General features: G+C 39.7%; 1 protein-coding gene across 6 annotated transcripts in view; it reads left to right on the forward strand.

Annotated features, from left to right (window-relative positions):
* Nucleotides 1-932: 932 nt before the first annotated feature.
* SOCS6 (suppressor of cytokine signaling 6) overlaps nt 933-20,857 on the forward strand; it is a 28,149-nt gene continuing 8,224 nt past the window's right edge. For 2 of the 6 annotated variants that reach the window (XM_068193434.1, XM_068193442.1), the window contains exon 1: nt 933-1,461. The gene's annotated coding sequence lies outside the window, so the exon portion shown is untranslated. Of the gene's footprint in view, nt 1,592-1,658; nt 2,193-20,857 lie in introns of those variants that run through there. The other 4 variants (XM_068193452.1, XM_068193474.1, XM_068193466.1 and 1 more) reach the window with 3 other exon arrangements.

Consider the following 20,857-nt stretch of genomic DNA (forward strand, 5'->3'; position numbering starts at 1 on the left):
TCCTTGGATGAGACTCAAGGTAAGTATTTAACTCTCTATAAATGCCTGCGATATAAAAATATGAATACAATCAAGGCACACTCTGATCTCAAACAACCTAGGCAATTAAACAAGTCACTGATCTGAACTCACAAGCACCTCAGATCTCATAGAATTCAAGCAGAATGTGCATGAATAGTCTCACAATCTTGAATGTCAATGGATACTTTTTAACCTTGAAGTCAGTTGCTTCATAATAAGTCATACAAATACTCTGTCATGCGACTACATAGGTAAGCAAATTGTGCTTATCTGTGCAAATCTGGTTGTTAATTTGCATATGGTTGTTATATACACCACAAGCAGGAAACTAAGGTAGTATTTTATTAGCTGCACGTCAGTCAGCAAACACAATTTGCAACAATTTTTAAGAGCCGTATCGTCCATGGATTTTAATCATTTGCACCCTGCTAGTTGCTTCCATCAGTCTCACACATTCTAAATTAAGAATTGTTCTCTTGCTCTGGAGTTAGCATTTTATTTTTAAAGAGACCGGAGAACAAGCAATCAAAGCAGTCTGCTTGGCTGAAGTTGCTGCAGCACAGCTGATATGCCTGAAGTTTAGTGTCACTTTTCTCGAGGAGATCTGTGAAGCAGAGTTGAGCACAAAAGTAATTCCTGTTCTGGCGCGTCGCTTTCACGCCAAGAGAGGTGCGAGGGAAGGTGAAGCGGAGGAGAAATCACCTCCCTCCCTCTCCCGCTCCCTCTCCAGCGCAAGCGGGCCTGGAGGGGGGCGCCCATGGCCGGCGCCTCGCGGCGGGGCAGCGGGGGGCAGCTGAGGGACCCCTCTGGCCGGGCGCTACCAGCGAGGGGCTGCCCCCGCCAGAACGAAGAGGGGAGCTAGCTCCCCGTGGACTTCGTTGATGAGCTCCTATAGCCCAGCGGAGCGGTCTCACACCGGAGCGCGTGGGGGAGAGAGGAAAGGGCCGGGGCTAACAAAGCCAGACCGCCTCCCTGCTACCATTCCAGCGCGGCTCCCGGCCGCCCCCCGCGGGTTTCCCGCGGCCGCCAAGCGGGAACGAGCCCGGGGCGAGGCGCCCAGACCCTAGTAAGGGAAGGGGCCCAGTTTTTGCGGGGTAGACGGGCCGCAGAGGGCTGGTGGAGTCCGCCGGGCGGCAGGGGCGGCCGGCCAGGCGGAAGACGGAGCGGGGATGCCCGCGGCCCTCCTGCCGCCGCCGGGCTGTGCGCGGGCGCCGCAGCCGTAACCGTGCCTGCGGCAAGAGGCGGCCATCGCGGGCTCGCCACCCCCGTGCGCCCCTCCGAGGACGGAGGGGTGGGGGCAAAGGAGGCGGAGGAAGCGGCGGCGGCGCCAGGAACAGGGAGGCGGCGGCACGGCGAGGGTGGGAGCCAGAGCCGAAGCCGGGCCGGGCCCGGCCCCGCGAAAGCAACAGCACAGCCAGCTCCTCCTTCTCCTCCTCCTCGGTGAGTGCCGATCCGCCACCCCCGGAGGTTGCTCCCCGCCGAGACCGGGAGCCGGCGCAGGCCGGGCCGCACCGCTGAGGTCCCGGGGAAGAGGCCCGCGCCGGGAGCGGGACACCGCGGCCTCCGCTAGGTGAGCGTCCCCGGGGCAACGGGCGCACCGCGGCCCGGCTCCCCCCCCTCCCTTCACCGCTGGGCGCGGAGGGCTGGTGCGGTGGAGGGGGAGCCGGTGGATTGGGCCGGTGCGGTTCGCCACTTGCCCGCCGCCCTTTTCCCGGGCCGCGGCCCCGGCCTCCGCTCCCTTTGTTTGCTGGGCTCCCCGAGCCCGCGGCGGTGCCAGGCCCTGCGGAGGCACCGGGGCCGCGGCGCGGCCTGCGAGGCGGCCAGGCGGGCGGGAGGGAAGCAGTGCCGAGCCCGGGCCGGCGAGGCGCTGCCCAGCCCCTGCCGTGACAGGAGAGGTCTAGGCCAGCCTCTCATCCCCGCCAGTCGCGGCAGCGCGGCCCGCCGGGCTCCCGTGCTCCTACCCCGGGCCGCTGCCCGAATGCACCCCGCGCCCACTGGTGCCATTGTGGGGGGCGGCGGAATTAGGCCGATTTTCCTTTACCCCGCCGTGAAACCCGCCCTCAGTTGAGGCTTGTGTGTCCCCGTCTCCGGCAGGGCGGGTGTCCGGAGGTGGCGATTTGGGCAGCCGGTGTTGGGATTTGTGCGGTGGAGGATCCCCGGGTTGTTGCGAGGTGAGGGTGCGCCAAGAGCTCCCGAGTGAGAGAGGCTCCTTTTTATGACAGGCAGCACTTAAGAACTTGACTTCAACAAAAGCACTACCAGATCCGCAAAGTTTATTCGCTTTCATTGTTCTTCGAGCTGCCTTTTACACTCTCTTTCTGTAATGATGCCACTTGTCTTAGGAAACGACTAGCCCATGCCAACCCGTTTGCTTATGAAAAAAAAAGCCTTTGTAAAACAACGGGGTTTTGAGAAATGGAGAGGATGATGCTTCTGTGATGTGAGGGTACTTGGGCTACATCTTTCTGTCCTCTTTATTTTTGTCTTCCTATGTTTTCGAAATCATCTTGTTTTGGAACACAATGTTCTTTTTCATGTGGAGTAGGTCACTGCATTAAAGAAGTTAGTCGTAGAATATGCTTTAGTCAGGGAAATTGAATTCCCCTTAAAAAATTATTGTGCCCTTTCACTGTGAGGTCCCAACCACTCTTTCTCCTACAGGCCAGGAATGTTGATGCCGTGTCCATCCTCTCAATACACCTGTAGGTAAAAAATGCCTGCTGCAGGCCTCCTGTCTTGGAGAGTTGCTGTCTGCACAAGTACTCGAGGACTAATGCATCTGCATTTCTTCTATGGGTGGAATAAAATAGAACTGGTTCTGTTTCTAGTTTAGTTTGTGCTAATAGATACATCTTTGGATTGCAGAAAATAGGGAAGCTTTGGTGCGATTATGAAATAAATTACTTAGCTTGGCTGGAAGACTCTAAATAGCTAGAGAATGTGTAGGTATTTTTAAGTCTTCTGCAATAAGATAGTAGTCATAACTCACAATTTTATGTGTAACTTAAGAAAGACAATTTCAGCTTTATCAAAATGCATAGTTTTTTGATGTGTTAAACAGTACCTGATGAGAGTTTTCACTTCCTATTCGATATTTCTTGGGTTTGTGGCATTGCACTGTTTGGAACTGAGCTTTTACTTGAAACCAGGTTCACCTCTTGTATGCTTAATCAGGGATGTATTCCGTATATTTCAAGTTTTGAGACTTAAGTAGATTTTTTAAAGATAAATTAAATTAAGCCTTAATACTTAAAAGTATAAGTGATAACAGTGTATTGTTATGCAGACATACCCATATTAGCTCACTTCCTGGATTATTTGCAAGGGTATGGAGTATTTAGGGAGAAGCTCAGTGTTGTTTCCAGGGGTTTCATGAGCATCAATCACTTTAATGCACTGCATGTATTGCAGCATCAAAGTGTTTGCATAGATTCAGGAGTCTTGGTGGATAATTCTAAGCTTCATAAAAACTTGATGTACTGAAATCTAAAAAACAGTTGTGTATTAATTTATAATATGCTGTTAACTTCTTTGATCCTAGATTGTGAAGTTGGTCGGTAACCTTGGGTTACTCTTGGAGAGGGATGGTTTGAAGAAATGGTAACTGGTTCTTACTGTTCTTTGAGTAGATTATGACTTCTGACTCCTTCGCATAGTGAATTGGTGGGGTGAGAGAGTGAACTCTTAACAAAAAGTTGTTCAGACAAAGCAAGTTAATTATTTCTTCTCTTTCTTATGAATTTTTTATAGTCTTACAGTAATTTGAACATGAACAGTTGCAGGACTTCATTTGGTAGGGCTGCCCTGAGTTCACTACATTTTTTTATGCTATTGTTGGCAAAACTGGGGCCATAGTCCAGGGTAATCCCTAGCTCAAGTGCCTTTTTTTCCTCTTTCTTTATGGCCCTCTTGGGCCTACACAGCACTAGTTTGATAGTGTTTGGGTAGTACAATGCAATAACATAAAATAGATAGGAAGGAGACTGTTCTTAGCTGGTGTGTGCCTCAGTGTTTTGTTGATAGGGCTTTAATGTGTGTTAGCAACAAATTAGAGAGGGTAGCTCAAGCAGTTCTGTTGCTCCAAGGAAGAAAATAAGATACAAATAGCAAAAAAGGGAATGTAATGAAGATGCTAAAATGGCTTGAATATAAATTGGATAGGATGAAAAACAGAATAGAGATATCCTATGCCATGTAGCTGTATATTTTGTACTGTAAAGTATTAAACTGAGAGCAAATACAGAACTTTGAGTTTACCCTTTTTAATGTTTTTTATTTTTCAGAAGAGAAATAATTACATCTGTAATGTTCCTTGTCCTTATGTTTATTCCAAAATTTGTTTGCATTCTGTTTTGCTGCATGCTTATCAGTTTTTAGAAGACAGAGGTCCCAAGTTCTTGCCACCTCTGTCCTGGTCCCTCCCAATACATTTGTAGTAGTAGAAAAGGAAATATCCTTTAAGAAAAATGGTCTTAAAAATCATTCTTGACTATTTCAGATGTCATATTACATACAACAGTATGTTTTTATAGAAAAGGAGATGATTATGCTTGTAATGGGATATTTATTGCCCAGGATTAAAAAGCAGCTTCCTACTACTCAAATATTTTTTTGATACAGCAGAATATAAAGATTCATGGTGCAAAGTGCATTCCTGCTTTTAATATGGTTTTACTTTTTTCTCTTGAAATAATTGATTTCTGAATTAAAACACTGTACTGTGCAAGTTGAATAAATTTCTGTGTTAAAAATAGTTACATTACTTTTGAAAGAAACATTTAGAAACTCATAGCTTTGGGGTTTTTTGTTGCAGAAGGTTTTTCCCCCGTAGCTGAATTGAAAAAGCTATTGAAACAAAAACCTATCGCCTGCTTCAGCCTCTCCTGGTAAATAAAACCAAACTGAAAGCAAACTAGCCTATACTTATTGTCCTGGATGAAAATGGAAAGCTGACTGTATGTAAAGTGTTGATACATCAAGGTTAGGAAAAAGGGTACACAAACTTTGCTGAAGTCTACACAGTTTGAATTTGAATAGGCAACGTGAAGCAAAATCTGGCTTAGTCTCCTTATTGTGAGAATTACATTTTTCAGATCAAAGCAAGAGAAATTTAGCTCTTCAAGTCCTTAAGCTCACTTAAATATAAGTTGCTCTGGTTATAGATGCTCTGTATAGGCACAGTGGTAGTTTTTGTGGTGTTCTTTTGTCATGTGTAGGCATGCAAACAATAAGTGTCTGGAACTCCAGATAATTTTAGAAGGCTTTGAGGTGTATGGCTTTGCAAATCTATCTGCTCTTTATTAGTCTGTAATGTGGATTTGAGAACCTATCTTTACATATTTTTAATTTTTAAAAGATTAATTAAACTGTTATCTCTCATGAAATTTTTTTCTGGAAAATATTAAGATGAAATACTTTGGAAATCATTGGTCCTTTTCTGTCTCCTTAACCATTCACATAACACTTTGGACTCTGAGGAACTCAGCTGGCCTCGTTTATGACAGGGATGTAAGCCACACATTAGCTAAAAAATTCTTTCTTGGTTGCTGCATCACCAAGAAAACTATGCAAGTTAAACATAAATGTTTGTTTAGCATGGATGTCAATAGAGTGGCTGACTTCTTCTGCCTCTGACTTTAAACTCCACTGAAAGAATATGAAAAAAATCTTTCTTGCAGGTAAAGCCAAGCATAGAATGCTGTATATAGACATTTCTCTCCAGGTGCTGCTCCCCTAACATTGCTTCTTTTTGTGTATATATAGGGCACATAGCCTCTCATGCTCTGTCTTCTGGGAAACAGTCTTATTGTAATCTGCCATGTGCAATAGGTTTGCAATTTTAAAAAATCTTAGGTTTGTAAAGTGTGTGGGTTTTTGTTGTTAACACCAAATAATCTTGCTGTAAAATAGTTTTGGATGAGAGCCATTTTCTTTGGCAGTGAAGGTATAGATAGTAGATATTAGTAATATTTTTTGAGAGTTTAAGTGTTCTGAAGTTAAAAATTTAAACCATGAAAATGAACCTGTGCATATTGTTAAGTAAATCACACAGATATATGGTATTGTTCTTTGCTTCTTAGTGCGCTGTATAATCAGCAGCTGTACTTGTGTCATTTAACTTGGATGTACGATACTGACTTGTAAGAGCAGTTGTGTTAGGTTTTAATGGTCTTGAGTTCATATGGTGAATGCAGCTAGCAGATAAAATGACTAATTTTAGCATTTGAGATTACCAAAGTTATTAAATCTGCATTTTTCCTCAAGGATATTCTGTATTGCTTAAAACAGTACATAGAGTGCTACTTTTCAAAACATTGTTGGAAATGAGATTCCAGTCAGACTTGGTTTTACCATGTGTGATTTCTTGTTTTTTCTTGAGTAGTTTTATTCTTAATTAATGTTGACGTTTTCTGGTAAATGTGCTAAAACAGTAGCTTGTAGGAGTCTTGAGTAGGTGATTGTTTTTCCTTCTCCAAAGCAGTCTGCATTCCTCAAATAGGTTGAGAACATAGTAGGCTACTCCAAATGTTTCTGAAGCATGTTTGGTCCCATGATGTCTCCAATACGGTGGTCAGGCTTGCCTTCTTTTTTTGTTCCTTCTGATTTAGGGAGTTCTGTCTCTCCTGGCTTTACCTCAGTAAGTGCTGCAGGACTGGGCAGTTACAAGCTGTAATTTTGACTGGTTTTGACATCAGTAATGGGTTTTAATACCCTTGGAATCCCTTTGGGTTAGTAATCAGGTATCAGATTAGGAGTTCTAATAAAATAGAGAAACAGAGACAAGTGTCAGCAGGGCAAAGGTTTTTGATTACAGAAGGTGTGCCTTCTAGGATGAGCTGTGTGGAAGCTGTACTCTAAATACAGGGTAGGCAGCTTTTCAGATGGATGTTCTTTCAGGAGCTGGTGGGAACTGAGTGAGTAAGGAATTCTTGCCGGATTCACTAACAGAAGCTGTTTGTGCAGGGATACTGGTTTCGGTGAAACATGTGCTGAGGAGTTTTCCAGGCTGGAATTTTGGTCAGCCTGAGGAGACTGACTCTAGAATAGTTGGTTTGTGCATTCAGAGGTAGGAGTCACTAAGTTATGTGTAAGAGTTTTAAGTCTCAGTCTGTGTAAGGTAGGTGCCTCGTGACTTTTTTTATTCCTTCCCCTCCCTGTTCTCTCTCCAGCAGAAAAGAGGCAAAACCAGTGCTGATCAATGCATGCTGAAACATTGACTTTCTGCCTCTTTTTGGCTTTTGAAAGGAAAAGAGCTGCTGTTCAGTAATAAGTAATGCTGAGAAGTAATAAAATACTAGCCATTAGCCTTTGGCATTATTTCGTGGAAAAAATCCAGTTATTTGGGAAGATACTTGCTGTTAATGTAAATATTCTGTGGTCCCATGCTGCAGGGATAAAAGTCTCTGTTCCCCAACAGCACTTATCTGAGCTGGTGTCTAATCCAGTGATGATCAGAAGAAGACAGTGAATAGATGTTATTATATCAGTACTGACTCGTATGTCCTGTGTGTTACAAAAATAAGTGCTTTTGGAATCTGCAGTGTTTTAAATGTTGTTTGACATGAAAAAAAAAGAACTTAAGTTCTATGTATCAGCATTGAAAAGTATGTATCCCCTTGATTGTTTTTTTTTAATTGGGCTAATACTTTTTTTTTTCCCCTTCATTTTATTTATAGCGTGTCTTTAAATTTAATGTCAGAATGGGAGAAAAGAAAGTCAGTGTGCATGTACACGACTCTTTTATTCGTGGTTGAACTTTGAAGCTTAGCTAGCTTTTGCAGCCAGGCTTCGATACTCCTGGCTCTGCAGAAATTTGACCTTGCTCTGGAGATAGCTATCTTAAGGGCTTTGAGTTTGTGTAAGTCTGATAGAGCACATTACTTCATACAGACAGTGAAAATTTTATCTTTGATCCTGTCTGCATATAACGATTTATACACTAATGTGAAGATGCTCAGTGTAAGGCCCAATTTTTTCATGTGCAAGCCAAATACAGTGTACAGTGAGGAGTCCCATTGAGTTAAATGTCTGCTCATAATTAATTAATCTTTGTTGGGTTAGGACAGAATATTAGTAAAACAGATAGTTTAGGGTTAAGTGTAAAATTATTTTCTGCTACTGGCAATATTATTAAAAAAAAAACAAACATGACAACCCCAAACCAACCATCTTCCAGTGTGCATCAGGACAAAACAGTGTCTGTCTAAAAACCACCATTAATATATTTGCCATCAGATTCGTTGGTTGGGGTAGTGAGCTGTTTCTGTCTGCAGGTGATGAGACTGTAGGTGTAGGAGAAAAAAAGGATTTCCTGATCTTAATAATGAACAATTAACAGTCTATCTTGTTTTGACCCAAAATGAGAAAATCTGCATGTAGAATAAGTTTTGTCAGAACTGGTCTAGTCCTGTAAAAAGGTTTTACTCTGACAAGTCAGGACATTATGAAAAAGATGGCTAAACAGCTTTGCCTGTGCAGTCAAAACTCTGTTCATATTCTGGTCAGTGTGCAAGTTGCGCAGTGTTATGGTATGTGCCTTCTTAAAAGCACCTTTGGACTTAAAAGGGTGAATTTAGAAAATTATTTAATGTTTCACCTTCTTTTTTAGGGGAAACAAAGTGTTCAAGTAATTTTGTGAGATTAGCTGTAGATTATACTCTCTTGTCGGGTGTGTTTACCCGGTGTATTTGACAGTACTTTTAAGCACAGCCATGTCTCCTATTTCCCATGTGTGGATAGACTCTAAACCATAAAGAAGATAATTCATTTACTCTCTTCTTATTGGGCCTCCTGCCAGGGAAAATGGGAAGGGAAATATTTTAAATAAGCTGTGTTTTGCATTCTCATTTTCTGAAATGCAGAGCTTGGATTACTCTCTGCAGTGGGTCCTAAGGCCTTGGAGGGGCAGCTGGGCCAAACACATGGGGGATCAGTTGGCACATGGTGCATGACTGATGCAGATTCTGTTACTGGAGTGTGTTCCAGGAGAGACTGCTTAATTAGAGGTAGTAAGGATGATTGCCCCTTGGGCACCACCTGACTCAAGTTCCCCCCAGTCTTTAAACAAGGAGAAGGAAGTTCTGTTCCTGCCTCTTCACCCCCTGCCTTCTGGTTTGTTGTGTTGTGCGGGCTTGTCTGTAAAATAAAGCTTACTTTCTGTTTCGCTGATTGGATCTCTTTTCCAGGCTGTGAAAGACTGATCGTTCTGTAGCTGATACTGTTTGACAATCTCAGTCGAACTGTATCTCATTAAATAGTATGTGTGTTCCAGAATAGAATTGAGGTGCAGCTATGTAAGAGTAGGATCCTTATGTTTGATGTACTAAATGCTCCTTTGCTTTTAAAATGGATTCCCAAGTGTGTGTGAGTGAGTTGTTGTCACTGTTATTTATTTAGGACCATAGATAATAGGTGGATATTGGGCCTGTCATCTATATGAAGGACAAAATGTATCTGCAGTGAAATATGAAATTAAATACAAAGGTATGTAGCTAAAAATTTCCTTGTCATTTGCATGCATAGGTTTCACAGACTGCAAGCAGCACAGGCTGCATTTCCCAGTGATGTAAAATCATAGGATGTAACAGCTTGCTAGGTAGAGCCCTCATTCAGAATGTAAGATAGCTACAGAAATTTTCCCCTTCTCACCTTTCTGTATAAGGACTACCCTGAGCACCAGCCTTTTGGCTGCTCTGTAGTGTGAAAATATTTCTATTCCTTCTTCTAAACCCATTCTGAAGAAGATTAACAGAGCTGAAGATGAACTAGATAGTGTGCTTTTTCTCATCCTGGTGGAGTAAGCAACTGATCTGGAGAGAAAACTTTCATCAGACTTTGTCTCCCAATTCATCCTGCATCTGAAACTGTTACTGCACAGTAGGATATATTAAGTGAGAATCTCCTTTCATGGTGTCTAGGACCACTGCCCAAGTAATTGGACTTCGTAGTTTGATTTCCATTTGTGCAAGCTTCTTATGTCATCCAAAGGGATTCTGTGATCATGCTTCCACTTTTCATGATGTCCATAAAAAGAAGTGGTTGCCACTGAATTTTATGTGGCACGATTCTGTGTGATGATAGACAGTATTAAACATGTAGATAAAGGTGTTAACCACTGGGTAGCCACTGATACAGTTTTTTTAACACTAAGTACTTGTACTTTTTTATACAAAAAATAAGACTAAAGGCTACTGAGGACCTTTTAGTTAAAAGAAAAAAAAAATCTTTGAAACGCTGATACTTCCTCGGTTAAGCTGCTCCCTGTATGTGAAGGATTTTCAAGAACAACAAGGGTCCGCATGTCTGTGAAAGTTTTAAGGAACCTGATTGTTGTAGTATGCCTGAAGTACTTGCAGCTCCTGTAGATTTTTAGAGGGACTGCTTTGCTTAGATACTGAAAGAAAATAATCCTAACTTGGACAAAAGCCAGATTTCTTTATTTTAGGTAAGAGTAGTTGCAGTTCTGACCTTTGCAGTTTGTCAAAATGTACTTTGCTTTCAATTGTATTTTTGGAAAGCAGGCCATCAACCTCAGTCAGATCTGTTGTTACAAGCAGAATGGAGTGGGGGTTGTAAGAATGCTTTGTGCCATGCTAGTGACACCGGTCTAGCCAAGTCAGAGCTTGTATCATGCAAAACTTAAACTCTGGGCCTTGGCCTATTTGTTAGTTTGAATTCGCTTTCTTTGCGGGTTGTACTTCAATCACTTTAATTAATGGTTTAGAACTAACCTTGAAAGGTGTTTGGGTTTTGCTGTGCTTTTTATTTTCTTTTTTTTTTTTTTTTTTTTAGGGAAGAAGGGCTTTTTTTTTATTACCATTCTCCATAACTTTGGTTGTTTGCTTTTATTTTTTTCTGCATCTTTTTAACATCTTTAGCTACATACCACTAATGGATCCTCTGCTCCTCATCCTGCTATCTGATACATCTTGCTACTGTAATATGGGCTATTCATTTGCTTACTGCTTTGATAAATAAAACAACTGGGCTGAAAGGACTTAGTAAAATATCTGCTGAATTGTAAAGCTTTAAAGGAAATTGGGAAGTTGAATCATGATTAGAAGACAGCTATAGAAAGTTTACTGAAAGATTTGGTATATCTCAAATGAATGATGAAACTCAAGCTTGTGTGTTTGACTTACTCCTCCATTGTCAGCAAACTCCTGAAAGGGACCACAAGCTTTAAGTGCTCTCTTGGAGCACAGGGCAATTTGCTGTTGCAGTCAACTCCTGGCACTGCAGTTGTTTGCTTTTGCTGCCATCTTAGACAAGTGAGGGAGATTTCAGATTTATGTAGGGTAGGTGTTTTCTCAAAACCACAGCAGCTCTCACCCCTTTCCCCCATAACTCCACATTATGTGAGTTCAAAATTTAGGTTTCAGAATTAAATTACCTTAGTTTTGCCTGATGGTGCATATTGTTCAGCTTATGGATCCATCTAAAAAAAAGTGGAAATTAAGCCATGTTCTGACTCATGAAGTGTTGAATAGAGCATCGAGTGCCTGTGCACTAACATTTAAATATTGGACATGGATACAGCAAAAACGTCCTTAATGAAGCCAATAATTCTGTCTGGAATTTTGAGTTTAATTGGTGTCCTGTGATAGGACTATGCATTTTAAAGGATGTCAAAGGGCAGCATTAATGTAAACACTTTTGTCCCACATGTGAAAGAAAAAAAAGAAACTCTTCTGGCTTAGAGTTAGGAAACTCTTCTGGCTTTTCTCAACTTCTGGGTTCTTGGACTTAGAACCTTAATGAAATTGTCTGCTCTGTTTCTTATATAAATGGTTCAGATAAAGGATATAAAATGACTTTTCTCACTATGCTGTTCAAGAGGGAAAACAGAGGATTTTACTTGCTGAGAGAAGATGACTGTGATTATTTTAGTGATAATGTTTTAAATTTTCAAGAAATTAAAATTGTCAGTGGAACTTAGAGATCATTTTTTAAAGGTTTATTATTTTGTACTACTGGTTTCTTAACGTAGTGATATAAACAGCATCTCTTAAGCCTTTTGCTTTTTATTAGTTGATCAGAATTGAAAAACAGGCCACAGTAACAAAACACTTTTACTTCTAGTGAACAGGGGTGGTATCTTTGAGGTCAGAGGTAAACATTTTTATGTTACAATGAAACAGTTTTTGTGAATATCATCTCTGAGAAATGGAATTCTTTCAAGTCACTTTTCTCCTTGGTTTTCAAAATACTTTTGAGTTCCAAAGAGAGCTTTTTTTTGTATTTAGAAATGCCCTTGGATTTTTGTATATGTAAGAATATATGAATTTTTGCTATGGCTGCTCTCTCAGTTGGGACACTGCCTATCTGCTTATTTGATAAAACTTGGTTGGGCAGCCCTCGAGGGGCTGCAGGGCATACACATACAGAAGCCTTGCATGGTTGAGTTTTCTTTCAATGGGAAGTAATGCTGAAACAAACAATAGTCTCTGAATGTGTGTTTAACTCTTGAACTTTTTTTTCCTTGAACTTCTGAGAAGTGACTAGGGAGCTTGGCTTCTTGAATAGAAGCCTCTTACTCTATGTGAGACACTCTATTGCAGTATTTTATGTATTTGTTGTTATTGCAGGGATTAGAATTGCCTTGATTGACTAAATATAATTATTGTTTAAATGTAGGCAATGCCTTTTCATCCTAGGTCTTTCATAGTTCACTGAATATCTAATTCTCTTTTCAATTAATTTTACTGAAAGGATGCATACACTTCAAATTATGTGTATATTATGTATGCATTGTAGTAACACAATTGGTTATTTCTTTGGAAAAATATTTCTATCTTTAGTTAAAAAATTGAATTAAATCTGTAATAATTTCACATAATTACTTTTCTTTCACAATGCACACATGAATAATATCAGTTGTTGGTGTTTATATTCTGTTAGAATTTCCCACTGTTAAAGCTTAAAGATGTGAAGTGATCTAATGTGCATAAAAAATCCATAGAGGTAGGAGTCTGCAGGTTGAAAACTTATTAAATCTGAGTCGTATGGCAACCAAATGCCTTGATGCAAGGCAAGGAGTATGTAGTATTGCCAGTAAACATTTTTATATGGTCTGGAGGGGAATGGTGGGACCTTTGTGTCCTCTGTGTAGCAAATACATTGTATTTCTCTGATAATTTAGTGAAGGAAGTCCCCAAACAGAGGTCAGTCCTTTTTTCTGTGTGATTCTGGGGATTGTGCTTATTAACTGCTTCCTCCTCAGCATGCTTGGAGATTATCTGCATTTGTGAACTCTGTACAGTTGTTGTAGAAGATCTTTCCACTTTTATTTCTCTTTAATCAAGGCACTGTATACTTTCCCTTCAGACTATAAATGAGTTCATTTAATCCTTCCATTTATGTAGAGGGTTAACTGTCTCATAAAGAATTGCTGCATCTTAGCTTGAATTGAGAGGATAGTGTTATCTTCTAAGGAAAGAAGTCTTTCATTCTTATGGAAAATGACCTGATGGAAGCAGGTGGGAGTGATAGAAGTAAAAACATTGGAGATTCTACCTGGTCACACAAGTTCAAAGGGTCATTCAATCTCAATGAAAAACTGTACTGCGGAGGTTAATTTGGAGTCAGCCTCGGTCATGAGATCCAAGGCAGAATGGTACAAGACAGTGTAAGGCTGCAGTGTATTGCTGTTTGTTCAGGCCGTCTAGAAGAGGTGAAAAATCTGAAAATGAGCCTTCCTGCAATTACATGTTCTCCAACTGCAGAGCATGACTGTGCTGCATGTGACAGAAAAATGGAATCCTCTTTTTCTGTGTAGTGAATGATAAAGCCAGTTGCTATCTTAAACTTGTTCCAGGTGCCTTTGTTTCAGCTCGTGTATTTGGTAGACAGATCTCTATAAAATGTATTTATCTTTTAGAGTTTAACAACATTTCTTTTGTTCCTGCTGGAATACATTCGATAACTAAATTTGAATTATTGCTTGAAGAATTTAATTACTATGGTTTTGACATACTTTTTAAAAGGTTGGGGTTTTTTTTCCATCTGGATATTTTGAAAGGAATTGTATTACCTGGAGTTAATTTGTGCAGAATTATTTTTTTTTTTAATATATTTGATGCCAGGTGGGTGTTATTTGTAGGAATACAGGCCAATTGCATATGGTCCTGGTTGTCTGTCAGATAAGCATAAATGACAAATGTAAGTGGAAAGGTGAGCAGTTTACCACTTACTGGTGAAGATACTTGTTTTACAAACATGGGCTATGAAGCTACCTGTTGGCTAGATAGTGTGGCAAGTGAGGTATTTAAAAGTTAGTAACTTTGTTTTGGGGTTTGTTTTGGGTTTGTTTTTTCCCTTGTGCATGTGTCTTCATAGCTTTCCTGATATGTTGTTTTCTCATTTTTGCTCCTGAAGAAGAGAGTATCCTATATTGCACCTTAAAGAAAGCAGAATTATCAGTCATGGTTACTTGGTGCTATAGTAATTTAAACTATTTCCTCTGTCTTTATTTTCATCTCAGGTGACGGGGACAGGCAGAAACAAAAAAAGATGACTATAACAAATTAGCAACTCGTAATTTAGGGAGAATGGCAATATTTAAAAATTTGTAGTATAGTTGCATATGTAGTGATGCTGTACAAACCCTTATAATTTTCAGCAGAAATGTGAATCACAGAATATTCTGAGTTGGAAGGGAGGTGGAGTGAGGGTGCCCCCAGTGCAGAGCAGAGCAGGACAATTCCCTCCCTTGCCCGGTTGATGATGTTGTGCCTGATGTCCCCCAGGACAGGCTTGGCCCTCCTGGCTGCCAGGGCACTGCTGATTCAGGACCCCCAGGTCCCTTTCAGTGGCATTGCTTTCCAGCATCTCATTCCCCAGTCTGTCTGTGCATTGCAGGGTTGCCCCATCCCAGGTGCAGAATCAGGCATTTGCCCTTATTAAACTTGTATGGTTCGTGATTGCCCAGCCCTCTAACTTGTCAAGGTCTCTCTGCAGGACCTCTCTGCTCCTCCCAGTCTTGTGTCATCTGCAGACTTGGTGAGTATCTCTTCCAGTTCTGTGTCCAAGTCATTTATAAAGATGTTGAAAGAAGCACAGGGCTGAGGATGGAGCCCTGCAGAGCCCCACTAGTGAGAGGTCGCCAGTTTGATGTCACCCTATTCACTACATCCCTTTGTGCCTGACCTGTGAGCCAGTTGCTCACCAATCCCATGCTGTGTTTATCCATCTGTGTGCTGGACATTTTGTCCAGATGGATCCTGTGACAGACAGTACGAAAAAGTACTTAAATCCAAAAATATAACTTCAGTTTTGCTTCCTTTGATCACCTAGGTGGGTTACCTTGTCATAAAGGGAAATCAGGTTTGACAAGCAGGATTTAGCTCTCATGACACATCGTTCTGGCTGTGACCGATGACTGAGTTGTCCTCCAGGTGTTATTCAGTATCTCCCAGAATGATCATCTCTGTAATGGTACCATGTGGTATGAAGTTTCTCTTTCTATTTTCCTCTATTTTCCTCTTTCTTCTCACAATGTCTTCCCTTTTTTTTTTCCCTAGTGATTTTTTCCCCTGGAAGCAGGAAACAAACATGTAATGTAACATTAAATGTTAACTGAGTGGTGTATTTCTCAGTTTTGTATTGCCCATTTGGTATGTGCCCCACGTACTGTGAGGTTCACTGGTGACTGATTTTTGGCCTGAGCAGTTGAATGTTCTGATAGCACAGTAGGAAAAGATCATTCATGGTACCTGTTTAATGTCTCCTTGTCAATTTTTTTTTTTTTTTTATTTTTATTTTTTTGCAGCAGGCCCTTTTCAGCTGTCTTGGTTCGTGTTTTGGAAGCTGTACAGTGTTTCTGTGCTTGCTGTAGAAACACCAGCGTGAACTTTGAAAGTGAAACCAAAATCAATATAAGTCAACATGAAGTGGTACTATTTAGCTGTTGCATGTCTGCTGAGTGTTTTCGTTCCTTTTTTGGGAAGGGCTGGAAAAGTGTTTCTCACAATTATATTATTTTGTCACTAACATGAAGAGTGGTCAGATTGTTGCTTACCACAAAAAAACACTTTGAGAGAATGGTTTGCTTTATTATTTCTCTCTTTCTGGCATATGCTTTGAAAGGATGGATAGCATTTCTAAAATTATGTTTGGAAATGCATAAATGAGGATTCAGAAACCAAACTGCATTGAGTTTTAGTACCTGCATCCATACAATTACATATATTATATTTTTTTCAACACACATTCCAGCATTTAGACATTTATGCATACTTCCTAATGAAAATAAGTGCAGAAGTGCAGTTTTATTTTGTTTTTACTGTGTTTTTTCTAGTCTTCCTTTCATTTTCATGATATTAATTTCACTTATGTTATTCTCAAATATGTAGGTACCGAATCTGTTCCTTGCCATTGTAGAGCAAAAATGTTTCAAAATTGATTCCTTTTACAGAATGTGATGTTGGTCTGTATTGTAAAATTAAATGCTGGTTTGTAGAGCATTATAGTTTTACAGCTTTTCAGACTCCTAACATAACTGTGATATGGTTTAAGAGGATTGCATAAATATCTTGGATAAGCATAAATCCTCATTATCAAGCTGAGGCTACCCCATACCTTACAATGGAGGGGAAACATCTTGGTGTAATCTTCTGTCAGGATGGAGTGGGGGATGGACCCTAAGTTGGAAAAGAATTCTCATGCATTTTCTCCCAGGAAGTCTAACCTTTGCTTATGAACCTACTTAATTTTTGCTGACAGTCTGCTGCAAGGCTGGCTGTTGCATTCTTGTAAAATAGTAAGAAATGAAAACAGAGCCTGACGGAGCATTATTCTCACTTTTCATCTGCTTCTGCATAGCTATATGAAAACTAAAAGCAAAGGTTTATTTGCAGCCAATGGATGGGATTTCCTGCATTGAAACACATGAACATTTCAGGTTTCTTTAGTGACTTCTCCCATTTGATTCATCAAAAATGTTCTTTTCTCTTTTTCAATGCCTTGGCATACATAGAACTGCTGGGTTATTTTTGTTTGCTCCTTTTTCCCTTGCTGTTGATCAGGGTCTTACAGCCAAATTGTGGTTTCATTTTTCTAGTAAATTTTCCACATGCTTGAAACAATTTGTTAGCAGTATGCTTTATAATCATACATTTGCTTAAAAGAAAATGATAAAAGGTGGTACTTGTGTTGGTCTTTTAGTAAATGTATGAAAAATACTGTCTGCTTGTTTCCCTGTTTGGGTGTTGATTCTCAGTTTGTGAGAGATCTAGCAGGAATGGCTCAAGTGGTTACTGGCTGTCATCCACCCAGCTTCCCTGGAGTTTCCTCCTCCAACAGCAGCTCTGGTATCATGTTGTTGTGTGTGTTCTTGAGCCAATACCAACTGGTGCCAACTTCAGTTTAACACCCTCACATTAGTGTGCCCATGGTAGCTCAGGAGCAGATAAGGATCCCAGCCGGCCATCCTTGGGTAACAGATGTAACCTTGGCTGAGGACTGTTAATATTAGTAACTGGGTTTGGCTATTGTAGTGATGAAATTATTATAGTTACAAGTCTGTAACTACACATACGAACCATAATAGAGATGCCATTTAACACCCTTAAGTTACTCCCTAGAGGAAAATCACCAATCAGATAGAAATATTCCATTCTGCAACCAAATATGGGAAAGAATAGGACTTACTGCAAGCATTCATGGATTAAACAGTGTTCAAAGAAAGAAAACAAAAAAAAACAAAAAAAAAAAAAAAAAAGAAGCTAAATGTTAAAGGGCATTCTTTTTCAACAGAAGGCCAGGGAAAAGCAGTCAAGGTATTTGGACCTTTCCAGTGGCTGTGTTCCTGGTTTTGCATACTTTTAATTCCAATAATCAGAAGTGCTAAAGAAAAATTCCGCTGTGTCAACTTTTTAATTAAAAAAGTAAATTATTAATTTACCTCACTTTTCTACTTATTACCAAAGGTGTACCTTGGTTATTCTCTGCTAAAGGTTGGTAGTGACTAGGGTTACTCTATCCTGTGTTGGAACAGTAGTGCCCATGGACTGTTTTAAGTTTTGTAAAAAGAGGAAAAAAAAATAGGAGAGATGATACGACTAAATGACATGACTTACTGTTGGTTGGTTGGTTTGTTTTAAATTATAATCTGTATAAAACCTGTTCAATTGTATTGCCCTGTAGAGAGTTTGACCATACTTTCCTCAGCTGCTCCAATCATGGAGAAATCTAAATTTTCTGGTGAATAACTCATGGTTCAGATTTTTGATTAGTTAGCTTAAAAACAGGAGGCTTTAAGTACTCTTAATGTGTTATAAGTGTACTGTACTGTCAGATGAGCTTTTCATCTGTTTTTTCCTTGTTCCAATTTTATGTGAAGTTGTACATCTGAGTCTTGAGCTCACTAGAAAAGCAGGTATGCAAGTCAGAAGGGCTTTTATAAAATTTGTGATCATATTAGGGGAGTGTTCATCCATTAGCAAGGAAGCCACTACTAAAACAATTTACCTTTTTTTTGTTCTTTTCAAGGTATAAGAGTATGCAATGGAATTTAGATTACTTCATTTAAAGGCTCTTCTTACTGAAAAGGAGTGTAATGTAGGAATTTACTTGAAGATCAGTGAAGGGAAAAACCTCATCATCTTCAGTGTGCTTGTGGCATGTATAGAGAAAGAGCCAAAAGTTGCCTTGTAGAGTGTGTATGTTCTTTTAGAAACTGATGGTGTTTGAAGTAGATACTGAATCTCTCTTTACTTAATGAGTATTTTGTGTGTAGTTTTTTGCTCATATAGCCTGGAACCCTAAGTACATAGCAGGAAATACCTCGAGTCAGTATTTTATATACTGGTTTGAAGAAAAACTTCCAGTGATACTGACTTCAGTATTGAAGTAAAGTTGATGGGAATGGGTATGGAGAGCAACTTCTTAATAATTTATATGAATAGATTTAGTAACTTTGGAGAAAATGTAGACACTTAGGAATTTCCAAAATGCAGGTCTTGAAATCTGCATTACCTTAAGATGCTGTTTTTGACATCGTCTTACAAAGAATGCGTGAATATATTTCAGTGAGAATTTGGGGAAAGCAGGGAAATGGCACCTTCTACTTCTGCAGATTAGAATAGGGTTCATTATATGACAGTAATGAGAACCTAATGCTTGTCATGCCCGGGAATGCAGAAACTTTTCACTTTTGAGGTATTTTTTGTTATTTTCCAAATAGAAATAATTTCGTTAAAATATGATAAATTGAAATTGTAAATTATGTAAGTCTTATGATGATCCAGTGTAAGAATGAAGATTATATATTTCTAAGTGAAAGACTTTTCAGGAATGATGCAAGATGATGTGGGTTAAAAAAAAAATCGAGTTTGATGCTCAACTGTTTCACTTTATGGAAATAAATAAGCAGATTAACATTTATTTTAGAAAAGTTATTTGAAGTCGCGTTGACTAATAATTTAAAGTAATTTTTGTGATTATTTTTTTATTAAACCTTTTAAGGACAATTCTTTCTTCAAACATGAGTTGTATTTTGCTGTATGTTTCCAGTATGGTGTTTTCTGTCCTAACTCCTTAAAGTTATTCCTGGTTTATTTCTATTGTAGTGCATTTCAGCAGCATTGTTTATAGTAATTGTCTTGGTAAATGAGTATGCCGAGCATAAAAGTGTGAAAAAGATCAGACATTAATAAAGACAGTGTAATCAAACTTTTTTGTTGGTGTACTTTTGCAAACACTGCTTCGAGATAGCTATGTGATTCCAATCTACTGAAACCATTTTGTACCATCAAACTGAAACTTGTGGCAAGCACATTTTACAACAGAAGCTACTCTGAAATGCTGGAATATTCAAACTGGCTTTGCAGAAACTGGTATATATTTAAAACTTCCATAATTTTTAATACATCAGTGCTGGCCACCATATTAATTAATAATGGTAATAATAATTACCATTGCATGGCCTGCTTTTCAGGTTTTCAAGAAGCAGCCTGTAAAGTGAACTTTTAGCTCTAATTATCTTCACTAGTAATTTCACATTTGTATGTGATTGATAAATGTTACTCTTCCTCCAAGTGAGGTGTGCAAATTCAGTTTTCATTACACATATTTTTTGCATTTCATTGCACATATTTTTATGTGCTAAAGGGGATATGGTTTTTGCTGGGTAGTAGTCTGTTCGTTTTCGTCCAGAGACCTGGCCTGTATTTTGTTAACTTGCATAATATTAAAGATTCTGAGATGCAGAATTTGTGATGAAAGTTCGTAGGTTTGGATTTCATTCATCCACATTATTCTGTACATTAAGATGTCATTCTCTTTCTGGTTTTGATTAATATCATTTTCAGTCTGTATGTTCCAGACTGACTGTGTTTCTGCACACATAGTCACCAGACTTTGGGAATACATTGGTAGAGTTCAAATCTGTTTATAGTTGCAAATAGCTGCCAGAAGAATTTCTAGAGTTGTCTCTTGTTAGGCTGTCTAATTCATTGTACAGCAGATGGCACTGGAAGAGCACATTGGTGGGAGACTTAAGTCACGCCGTAATTTGGGCAAAATACTAGCGAAGCTGTTGCTGTGCTGAGGGTTGTGAAGAAGTTGCATAATTCATTTTAATGTACTCCAGGAATGGGTGTATGCCCAGCCTCTTCTGCTCCAGCTCTATTAGATGAAGACTGCAACAAATTCTATACTTGCAAGCATACGAGTCTATCGTATATTGAGAGCTGTTTATACAGCATTTCTAAACATATTGATATGCAATGCAGAATTAGCTGGTACTCTTTCAGTATGTGCAAAGAAAGAGGAGTATTGGGATCAATTTGGGTATTTGAATTCAGGGTGTATTTGTTTTCTCCTGTCCTGGATAAAA

The sequence above is a fragment of the Anomalospiza imberbis genome, chromosome 1, assembly GCF_031753505.1.
Source record: "Anomalospiza imberbis isolate Cuckoo-Finch-1a 21T00152 chromosome 1, ASM3175350v1, whole genome shotgun sequence".
Lineage (NCBI taxonomy): Eukaryota > Metazoa > Chordata > Aves > Passeriformes > Viduidae > Anomalospiza > Anomalospiza imberbis.